Here is an 11,765-nt window from a genome sequence, read left to right on the forward strand (position 1 = left end):
CTGTCAGTCTCAGATCAGACCTCAGATCACATTCCCTTCAGACCTTGGATCAGACAAAACAAAAATAAAACCTTGCCTCGTTTGCTCTGGACGGCGCTGCTGCTCTTTAAGATCCAGGACTCACCGCTCCTTGATCTTCTGGCCTGCGCTGCAAGGTGACCTGATTTTGCACAGTGTCAGGTCATAGTGTGGGCCCATGTGCACTACATCCTGACATTGTACGCAGTCAGGACACAGGACAGAGCGGGACAAAGAAAGGTGAGTACAGCCAGTGTAGCGCTTCTCTCACCGCTCCTTGCCTCTTTGTACAAGTTCTTTGTACAAAGAAGCGCAGCCCTTATGCTGTCAAAGAACTGGTCTTTTTGTATTTTCAGCCATATTATTACCTCTTTCAGCTGCACAGCTGAATACATTTCTCTCATGAGCAGGAGGCGTCTATCTTCTGTGGAATCTGCAGCACTGTACTGCTGTGATGCCCTTTCCCATACTTCCCACCATGTTTGTTTTCAGCCCTGGAGCTCACAGAACAGATAAGGAGGGGAAATCACACTTACATGCATACAGGAGGCTCCTATGATCTTAAGAAGCAGTGTAGAAGCTTTTTTTTTTTATCAGGCTCAGGATCTCCGCTAGCTCTGACACGCCCTAATTCCTTTGTGCTGTCTTCTGTGTCTCTGTTACTAGGGAACGATCTTACCTGACAACAGGCAGTGGACTGCAAATTAGGTAATAGACCCCTAGTGGCAATGACTTTACAGCTTTTTTTCAGGTGGGTGCAGGCATATTTTTAAATGACTTGATTTAGAAATTTGCTAGCTACACCATTCTCTATTAAATGAAATTAAATTGTGTGAAATTACAATGAATATTTTGGGGGGCCGTGACTCCATGAATTATAATTTTAATTCAGCATGAAAAACAACTTACTTACTTTACTTTGTTACAAAAATGTTCCAGTTCTGACATTTTCTCTTTACTACCTTATAATTCCCCCTCCCCAGTCTTTATTCTGTATAGTAATGTGCATGTCCATCTACTGTGGTGGTCGCATATGTTCATTTCTATCCTTCAACAGCCACCAGCTGTATCTACTGTTAGACGCTATAAGTTACAGGGAGAGAGCTGCAGCGGTAAGGGCACACCTCCTGAGCTGTGATAGGGAGAGAGCTGCAGCGGTAAGGGCACACCTCCTGAGCTGTGATGGGGAGAGAGCTGCAGCGGTAAGGGCACACCTCCTGAGCTGTGATAGGGAGAGAGCTGCAGCGGTAAGGGCACACCTCCTGAGCTGTGATAGGGAGAGAGCTGCAGCGGTAAGGGCACACCTCCTGAGCTGTGATGGGGAGAGAGCTGCAGCGGTAAGGGCACACCTCCTGAGCTGTGATGGGGAGAGAGCTGCAGCGGTAAGGGCACACCTCCTGAGCTGTGATGGGGAGAGAGCTGCAGCGGTAAGGGCACACCTCCTGAGCTGTGATAGGGAGAGAGCTGCAGCGGTAAGGGCACACCTCCTGAGCTGTGATGGGGAGAGAGCTGCAGCGGTAAGGGCACACCTCCTGAGCTGTGATGGGGAGAGAGCTGCAGCGGTAAGGGCACACCTCCTGAGCTGTGATAGGGAGAGAGCTGCAGAACAAAGAACACCTCCCCAGAAAGGACACACGCCCTGAGCTGCCACCCTGAAGAAAATCTAGCAGAACTATTGAATGGGGGTAAAACTGGAACCATACTATTCCCTCTGCAGCAGTTTTTACGGCGACTTTCTCTGTGCAATTTAAATTAATATTAAATAATTATCAAAGATCTGCCATTATCTATATGTTTTGACCGAAAATAGTTCTGTCAGGAAAGTGATTTACTGACTTCTCATTGTAGATTTAAGAATCTACTTAAAGGACTTTTCCGAGTTGTTTAAAAGATTACCCCTGGGCAGGGTAGCTATCTAAAATAAAGAAAAAAAACTCCTACCTTTCAAATGTCCCGCCATTCCAGTGCCACCACATTGCTCCGGTCCCAACTGGTCCTGCAGGCATGTCGTCAGATTCATTGTTCAAGTGACTGCTGCAGCCAGCCAGTGACCTTAGTGGTGATGCTTGTGCTTATGGCATGCGACTGCTGAGGACAGTGCTTGGCAGCAGAAGTCATATGAATAATGGATGTGACCTTATCGCTGCTGGAACGACTGGGTCTGCAGCAGCGGGCCATTTAAAAGGTAAATTTTGTTTATTTAATTTTGCCAATTTTAAAAAAATCGTAGGAAAACGCCTTAAAGGTCCAACTGGCTGTTACCAGTTTGAGGGGGATGGGGGGGCCTGCACAGTCTGACACCATCCAATCAGTGCTGTCAGGGAGACACCCTCAACTGGTAACACCCAGATGGACCTTTATCGCAGACCGCTGGCGAGTTTTTAGTTGGAATAATAGAGGAATGGGACAACCTAGAGTTATCAGAATAAATGCTGCAGAATTATTACATTATTATTTCTCTCTCAGTAGACCACAGAAAAGTGACCGAGCTGTCATCTATAGCAGATGGATTTTACGGTGAAGGGGATAGAGCAGCCTGCAGTATTTGCGCAAAGATGCGAGTTACTGAGTTTTTTTGTTTTTTTAGGCCAATTAGAAAAATGTTTTTAGGTCAAAATAAGTACAATACAGAAATAAAAAAATACCCCAAAGGAGAAAATATCCTTTAAAAAAAAACAGTGGTTACTAATTAAATTTATTTATTTTTTTTCATTTTCTTGCTGACAGACGGGACAAGATTATCCTGTTCCTGCTGTTTCAGCGTGTCTTGTTTGCTCCATCACAGACAATTCCACGTAGATGTGACAGTGTTAATATGTGCTGTCATTTTCCGTGGCTTATACAGCTGCGTTATATTTATACAAGCCTTAACAATGGCATTCCTGCTGGATGTTCACTAGTTGCTGTTTGTGTAGGACTGTCTCCCTACTCAGCACCTCCTATTGTGCGCAGAGCACCGATATCGCCGTCTTCTTGGGAACCAGTTTATGGAAACTCGCAGAGCTATGAATGGAGGTAGAGCCGCACTATGTATTGTAATATCTATTCTTGTAGATGTCTGCTGGATGTAATGCGGAGCTCTAGGACTCGTCTCCGCTGTAAAGACCCGTTCAGATGTGGGCTGCCCAAGGCAAGGGATGTTGTCCTCTGATGCAAGAAGCTAGTAAATGCCATGACGCCACACTGGTATAGGGGATGCCACATATCTACAGTGGCTTCTACCCTATTTTACTACACCCTTACTGTTTATGGGTGAACATTGCTGGAGGTGCGACCGTACACCCCCTAGGACGACTATTTGAGGAACGGACTATCTTTCATAATCGTTGCACTAGCCCCGTGTCCCCTGATGAGTTTCGGGCTATATAAATAAATGAAACGCGTAGGGACATAATTTTCTCTTTATCTGAGCACCTGTGGTTAGGTTTCTTAGGACCCTTTTGAATTATCATTTATAGGGTTTTATCTCTTTCCTGTCCTTTCAAATACTACACACTATTCATTTAGATGATGAAGCGGTGACGTGTTTGAGGATTGTGAAAACAACAGAATCCCAATTCATCTATCTGTGAGGACGTGAATTAAATGGTGTGGACGTTAATTTTGCCATACATCTATTCGGGTAAGCGGTGTGTATATTACAGACTACGGGTTGATTTAAGTATTCAACATACACGTGTCTGATATGGATTTTGTGATACCTATTGTCCAATTGGTGTGGCTTCATGGTTACATTGGGGCTTTTTGACCTTTTAGACAAATTAATAAAAGTTAAGTTTTACTACTGCCTTTTTAGTTTTTGTTTTTTTGTATACTGCGGTAGTCTTGTAGGACTCAACCTTGTCCTATGAGTAGGAACAGCTCCTGTGGTGGCTGTATTTGATTGTATTTTCTAAATGCTATTTACCTTGCCAAAAAAGTGATATATATTTATTTATATATATTTTTTTTATTATTATTTTCTACCATTTTTGTAAAAAAAAAAATTCCCCCATTGGGAATCAAATGTTTTTTTTATTCCATTGTATCTGACCCCTCTGTGTGCTCATGCCCTCTCAGCTCTCAGTCCCAGGTACTTTTCTATTGTATTTATTAGGCCTTCAGTATTTGTGCAAACGTATCCCCTGTCCATTCATTTCTATGTGACTGCTAAAACAGCAATCTCCGGCAGCCCCATAGAGATGAATGGAGCGACAGCGCTTGGCCTTGGCTGACTCTTCTTTCATACCGGGAGACACAGGACCCGACTGGGCCCCAACCACTCAGACTTATAAACCTGGGGGCACACTTATTAACACGTCTTTTAGACGCCGGTATTAATATGCCCCTGCGCTGGTGGTGGATCGCTGAAGTTAAGTTGCTGTCTTAAATTTAAACCATTTTCTAACCCTAAACCAGCCGGCCCGTCCCCTTCCCTGCCCACATCGCACCCCGTTTTTTTTAACCTGGCGGGGAAGAAGTCAGAGATTCTGCCGCAACATGGCGTGCAAGAGAATCAGCGCCAGATATACACCACAGAAGTGACGCATATATGTTCATAAATGACCCCCTAAATCTTTTGCATTCTTTACCTTCTGTGTTTCGATTCCACTCCTGGTTTTGACTTAAAAAAAAATAGAATAAAAAAATATGAAACCTACTGATTCAATGCTAAAGTGTGATGATGCCTTAGGGTATGATCACACGCAATACTACAAGTTGGCGATATGGCATGCGGTGGCGATTGTTTATCAGCTTGTTCTCCAGTGTGACTGTTTCCTCCAGCAGTTTTTCTTTTTACCTGAAAGTTTTTTTATTTAATTTATTTTTTCACCCCAAGGGTTAATAGTTCGAAGCTGGGGCAATGGAAATACACAGAATATATAGCATGGAGCTGATTTATGCATGCAACACACTAATTCGTTTTCAGAGCTGCCAAATAGATGCTGGAGCTGCTAAACATATTCTATTAACAGCCAAATGGCCGGGCAATTAGAAGCATTTCCTATGAACGCTGAGTCTCTGCAAATGGCAATTTTCAACTTGGCAGAGTCTGGAAAGTTAAACTTGTTCCTAACTCTTGGCTTGTTTTTAACCTTGGGTTTGTTATGTGTCTTAACCTGACACCCCCCCACACATACCTTGGTCCCCCATCATAGGAACAAGAATAGTGGATAAATGGTGCAGGCAGGACAGATCTGTCTGCCAGGAGCTAGGGAAGCTTTATAGGCAAGGAATAGATGCACTATTTTTTGCCCTATAAATCGCACCTGCCCATAAGAAAATTATTGAAAATCAGACCCCCAATGTTAATCAGACCTCAGATCAGAGCCTGATGTGAATGACCCCCAAGGAGACATCAGAGCATACCCCCATGCTCAGAGCAGACATTTAAAAACTAAATTAAAGGGGTTATCCGAAGTCTAAATGATGCCTCTCGTTTACATTTTACTTTCCTTCTCCCCGACACCCACGTCGCTCCGGATCCCTGAATCCTTCAAGTGGATCAAAACATCTGGCGTGCAGCCAATAGCAGGCTGTGACGGGGACACGCCCCCCTAAAAAATTAAATTATTTTTATGCATGTCTTGCCCAGGGATATATATACGTTATAATACTCTCAATTTAGGGCTTTTATGGTCACTTGTTGGCACGTAGCTGGTCGCTTTTTGGGTACGGCTACACAATGACATTTGTTGATGTTCTTTGTAATGATGGCCGATGGTGCCGCACTGCAGCTCGCTGCGACTGCGGTGCACGCTTAACATTCGCCTCCTTTTCTATAGCATTTATCCACTATATCCTCTTGGGTGAGACACTCGAAGCACTTGCCCTGAGGCGCCTTTCATGAAGTGAATGGCTTCCCCCATTAACTTTTGCGCGAGCAGGAACAACTCGCATAGGTGAAGTTGTGTTACAGTGTGCCGGGTCACGCTGAATCAATGTCACACAATTTAATGGAGCTTTTTAGCCAATATGCACTTGTGTCAAGAGCTAACCATGATATCCTCACCGTTACAGAGGATGTAAGTTGAGAAACGCTAGTCTCCGCCGACTCTCATTCTTTTATGTTCTACCAAAGAAACTTTTTCCTCTGTGGGAGAGGGGAGCGAGACGCTTCTGGACGCTGTTACTTCTCCCTTCAGAGCAAAAGGATCAGCAGTTGAAATTCAAGGGTCAACACGACCATTTACATACTTAGTTGGGTGGTCATGCAGAGATTGGCGGCTCTGGACGACGTTTCTCTCATGTCTATAGGCACCTTAAAAGGGTTTTCAGAAACTTAAATACTGATGACCTCTCCTCTGGATAGGTCCTCAGTATCCGATCTGTGGGGGTCTGACACCCAGGACCCCCACCGATCAGCTTTTTGAGAAGGCATCGGCACTGCTGTGAGCGCCATGGCCTTCTCTCTGCTCACCAAGCACAGCGCCGTACATTGCATAGTGGCTGTGCATAGTATTGCAGCTCAGCCCCATTCATTTCTATGGGGCTGAGCTGCGCCTTGGCCACGTGACCGATGAATGTGTCGTCACTGGCCTAAGAAAAGCTGAGAGAAGCTAGTGCCGGTTCCTTCTGAAACAGCTGATCAACGGGGGTCCTGGGTGTTGGACCCCCATGATCAGTATTTAAGTCTCAGAAAACTCCTTTAAGATCACTCCTTTATATTCTTTAAAAACATGGCCTAGTTTGAGCTTTAAAGGGGTTGTCCAGCTTTGTAACAAAAAAGTACTCACCTGCTTCCTGCTGCTTTCTTCCAGTGCCGAAGCTCCAATCCAGATTCCCTCTGAGGGAGGGGGGGGGGGGTTGTCGGAAGTGATACTCACCGCTGTAGTCAATCATTGCCCCAAGTGGCACATCACTGCTGAGGCCAGTAATTGGCCGCCGAGCAGTATGTGATCTTGTCCGGTTATTTCCAATTCCAGTAATTACCGGTAGTTGTTAGTGTTATTACACAGCCGGCATGTGCTGTGTATGGTGCGGGCTGGCTCCTAATCACATTTATAGTACTATGCAGGAGCTTCTACCCGCCTGTGACATATGTGATGCGGGAAGGGGCGGGTTGCAATCCCTCACAACATTGGCAGACTGGCCATAGACCCAAAGGGAAACCTCCAGGTGGGCCGATGCCCAGAGGGCCACCCTCTCAGCTGCCTGCTAGGTTCGTAATGATCAGGTGTTCCCTGATTTAATTCATGCTGGGAGTGTCTAGAACAGGGATGCCCAACCTTTGGCCCTCCAGCTGTTGCAAAACTACAATTCCCAGTATGCCTGGAAAGCCTATAGCTATTAGGGCTTAGAATTGTAGTTTTGCAACAGCTGGAGGGCCACAGGTTGAGCATCCCTGGTCTAGAACGTATGTACCTGGCCACAGATGTTCTCCTCAACTGTATTGCCATCCTGAGGCAACTGGAATAGGAGGATGGGACTGCTGGGGAGGGATTTTGTGCTGCACTCTGATATTTGGTTAGTATTTTGTGCCACAATATGGTATTGCCCTATGTCAGTTTGGACCCGCCTGCAACATGAGGCCACTTTTAAGGTTCCAGTCCGCCGCCACTTCACAAAATGCATTTGATTTCCTGATGGCACGCGCCACCATTTTTGGAGCAAAATACTGGTCTAAAGTACAGTTGTCTAACCAAGAGATGGTGTAAAGAAAAGCATCTTAACATTGCTATTGCTATAGCACAGCGTGCGCCACTCTGACAGATTTTGCTGATCTTCTGTCGGCTCGGTCTGGTTTTAAGCTGTCTAAACTACAGGCAGCGATAATAAATCTCCCCCACTATCCTCCTTTTGCTGGGATGCTTTCACACTGCAGTGTTTGGGTTAGCATTTTGCTTCAGTATTTGGAAGCCAAACCACAGAAAAATTATAATGGAAAGATTGGCAGCGCTTCTATGTTTTGATGCAAAATATCAACCAAAATCCCCCCTGTTAAAGCAGATTAGGGTGTATTCACAAGCGGACGACTTGTTGCAGAAATGTCTGATACCGAAAATCAGTTCCATTCATCTAAATGAGGTTGTTTCTACAGCATGAGTAGGGCTACGGCCACGCGGTCAGGTTTCCTGGTACGGTTTTGAAAGCCAAAGTCAGGAGTGGATCATAAAAGGAGAGAAAGTATAAAGTACAGATGTGACTTCTGTTTTTTGAATTCACTCCTGGTTTTGGCTCCCAAAACTGTATCAGGAGACATGACCGTTTCTTTGTGCTCCATTAAGGTGACTGTGACGGCCTCAAAAATGTCTGCACTGAGTCTTGATCTGAGGTCTAAAGGGGGTCTGATAGGGGGGTGGGTCTGACATGGATTCCTGATCTGAGGTCTGATATGGGGTGGTCTCACATAGGTCTAAAGGGGGTCGGATCTGAGGTCTGATATGGTGAGGTATGGGGGTCGGATCTGAGGTCTGAAAATGGGTTCTGATCTGAGGTCTGAAAATGGGTTCTGATCTGAGGTCTGGTATGGGGATTCTAACATGAAGGTCTGATGGGGGTCTCATGTGAGGTTTGCTATGGGGGTCTGATCTAAGGATCTGTTATGGGGGTCTGAGGATGTACTGACGCAAATTTTACCTTTTTGTACTAGTGCACATTATATGGGTATTTTTTGTGTTGGCTCACATTAAAAGGGGGTATTTTTTGTACTGGTGCACATGGTCTGTCTATTGTATTTGGTAACATCTACTGTATAACTAGGGATGAGCGAACTTGTGTTTTGAAGTTCGGCGTAAAAGGTTCGGGTTTGTGTCATCTAAGAATTCCATTATGGATTCTGCTACCACGGACCATAATTTATGGTCCGTGGTAGCGGAATCCTTAACGGAATTCTTAGATAACACGAACCTTGTACGCCGAACTTGAAACATAAGTTCGCTAATCCCTATCTATAACACATGCAGTTTCATTGCTGCGTGCGTCATGCAAAATGCCACAAGGGGGCCCACTTTGACTTTATCGCCCAAGGGCCCACACGAAGTCGGCCCTGGGAATGGCGCTGTCTCTGGAAGAAAGTAGCTTTTGGTTTTTGTAATCCTGTACAATCCCTCATAACGTCCTCACTTGTCAGATTGTACATGCATATTAATGAGGGAATTTATGTCGCACCATGTTTGGTCAACGTTACGCAACTTTCAAGCTCCATATATATATATATATAAAGAGGTGCCTGTAGGAGAGAGGTTTCCTAGCTGATTCTGCACATTGCCGTTGTACCCAGGCACTTCTCCTCGGCTGTGGGTGTCACACCTGTTCGTGCCTTCTCTTGTATGCTGATGAATGGCATGTTCATCCCCACCTGTTTGTTTTCTTTGTTGTTCTCGGCACGGCAGATATTGCCACTTTTTTTCCCTCAGTTCCCCCTTCTTTTCATCTCGTTGCTTTGTGTGAATATCATGAATAAATGTATAGCATTACATTTTAGCCCAAGGCAAAATTCTAGGAAATGAAATGAGAAGTTGAGCGCTCAAAATAAATTTGTAGACATATTTTGTTTGGGTATTAGGCAACATGCACACAACCGTTTTTCGTGTCTGCATCCGAGCCGCAGTTTTTGCGGCTCTGGTGCGGGACCCTTTGACTTCAATGGGGCCGCAAAAGATGCGGACAGCACTCGGAGTGCTGTCCGCATCCGTTGCTCAGTTCCGAGGCCCCACCCAAAAAATATTGCATGTCCTATTCTTGTACATTTTGCGGACAAGAATATGCATGTCTACAATGGTCCGCAAAACAACGTAACGGTCGTGTGCATGTAGCCTTATAGTGTGTGTGCTGTTCAAGTATGTTTTTTTTTTTTTTTTTTATAGTATGTGTCCTTTTTTTTTTTTTTTTTTTTTTCTCTTGAAACACAAAGGAGTCTTGAGGGAGGGGCGGAGCAGGGTCCAGGCCAGCCCCTGCAAATTTACTAACTTGCAGCCTGGAAAACGGTGTAAAAGTTGCTATTTTTCCGGCAGGCGCACAACAAAGATGCGCCTTAATAATGACTACGTCCACACACCTTTCTAAATTAGTTGCATCTTCCGGAAGCAATGCCAGCATAAATGGAACTAAAAAGATCTTAAAAAAAATGACTGCCTTTAATAAATTACCTCCTTTGTTTCCCCCCTGTGCCGTCAGACGAGGCGTGCCCCTTGTCCTAAATTAGGCGCACCTCGAGCATTCTGTGTTCCTGAAGTCAAAACTACTCTAGACCCTGACTGGAGTGGTTTTCACTTTCCACATTTACGCCTAAAAGATTGTAAATTATCTTTAAGGCTAGTCGCACATGTTGCGGATTCCGCACGCTCTTTCTATGCGGATTCCGCACGCTTTTTCCATGCAGATTCTTAAGCGGAAAAACAGCAGCTTAATACAGCAACAGCAAAGTGTGACCAGTGAGATGAATCTCATGTACGCTTTGCTTTTTTGTTCCGTGCAGACATTGGGGTACATTTCCTAAGAGATTTGTGACTATTTTAGGTGTAAAATAGTCGCAAGTCCCCTTTTTATCCTGTGCTGGGGCTGGAGTAATAACATTTACGCCTGGAAACCGTTACCAAAAAGATTTTACGCCAGGCGCAAGGACTCCCACAGATGTGCCTAATTTATGATGGGGCACACACCTCGTCATAAATGAAAAGAATCTTACGGCAGGGCAAGGGGGAAACTAAGAACGGCGTAAAAATGTGCCCCATTGACTTGCTGTGGGGATTTTCAAATCTGCAGCATGTCAATTGTTTGGGAAATTCTTTGTGCAGATTTCATCATTTTCAATGCACAGGTGAGATCTTCGGAAAATCTGCCCCAAAACCGCAAGTCGCACATTGTGCGGAAACGCACAGAAATCCTCACGAAAAACCGCGCAGACTCATACCCATGTGCAGGTAGCCTTAGGCTGATTTCATATGGGCAATGTTTCTGTCTGAGTTTACATCGGACAGGACCTGAATTGAATTCCGACCCATTCATTTGAATGAGTATCTTCACATGAGTGATTTTTCTTGCTGAGAAAGTTGCCCCCCCCCCCCGCCCCCTAGACTCTGAATTGGTTGGCAGGAAATACGGAGTGCACAGAAACTCCATCCGTGTGTGGTCCATTTCAAAGCTCATCCGTGTTCACTTTTTGGCATGCGGACGAATTTGCGATAGTCTGAAAGAGGCTTAGGCTTTGTGCAAAGGGTGCAATCCGCAGTGGAGATCCGCAGCTGAGATTTCTAATCCGCACCGCCGGTCAAGGTACGCTGCAAAATTTTTACGCAGCATGTGGATGAGATTACTTAAAGGTCAACAACGCTGCTAATCTGACACATGAAAATCTGCGATGAATGCGCCACCCCACCCTAAATATGAAAATCTGAAATAAATATGCCATTTATAGAAAGGATTTTCAGTCAGGATTTCATACATTTTATATTAATTGGTTTTCCATTTTTAGATTTAATTTTATTTATTTTTTTCTGAATGAGGTAGTGGAGATTTAGCAAAGATCGTCATAAAACTGCCCGAACTTTTGTTGCTCTTACCAAAATAGAGCCTGCGCTAAAGGAAAAACAAGTGAACCGTATGGGCTGATACATTTTAGCGATAATAACTATGCAACAGTTTGTCAAGAATTTATATTCATCAAAAATGGTGAAAAGGAAAAGTAGAGCAGTTACCCTTAGCAACCAGATTGCTTCTTTCATTTTCAAATAGATCTTAAAAATAAGAGAAATCTGGACGCTGCCGGCAACTGCTCCCCTTTTTTTCCTTTGCACCAGTTTTGAGTTATCTCCCCTATATCGGAA

The 11,765-nt window shown here is 44.6% G+C and overlaps 1 protein-coding gene across 1 annotated transcript in view; it reads left to right on the forward strand.

The window, feature by feature from the left end:
* RABGAP1L (RAB GTPase activating protein 1 like) overlaps window positions 1–11,765 on the forward strand; it is a 328,801-nt gene that overhangs the window by 154,645 nt on the left and 162,391 nt on the right. The window lies entirely within an intron of this gene.

Source organism: Bufo bufo, chromosome 9 (assembly GCF_905171765.1).
Source record: "Bufo bufo chromosome 9, aBufBuf1.1, whole genome shotgun sequence".
In the NCBI taxonomy this organism is placed as follows: Eukaryota; Metazoa; Chordata; class Amphibia; order Anura; family Bufonidae; genus Bufo; species Bufo bufo.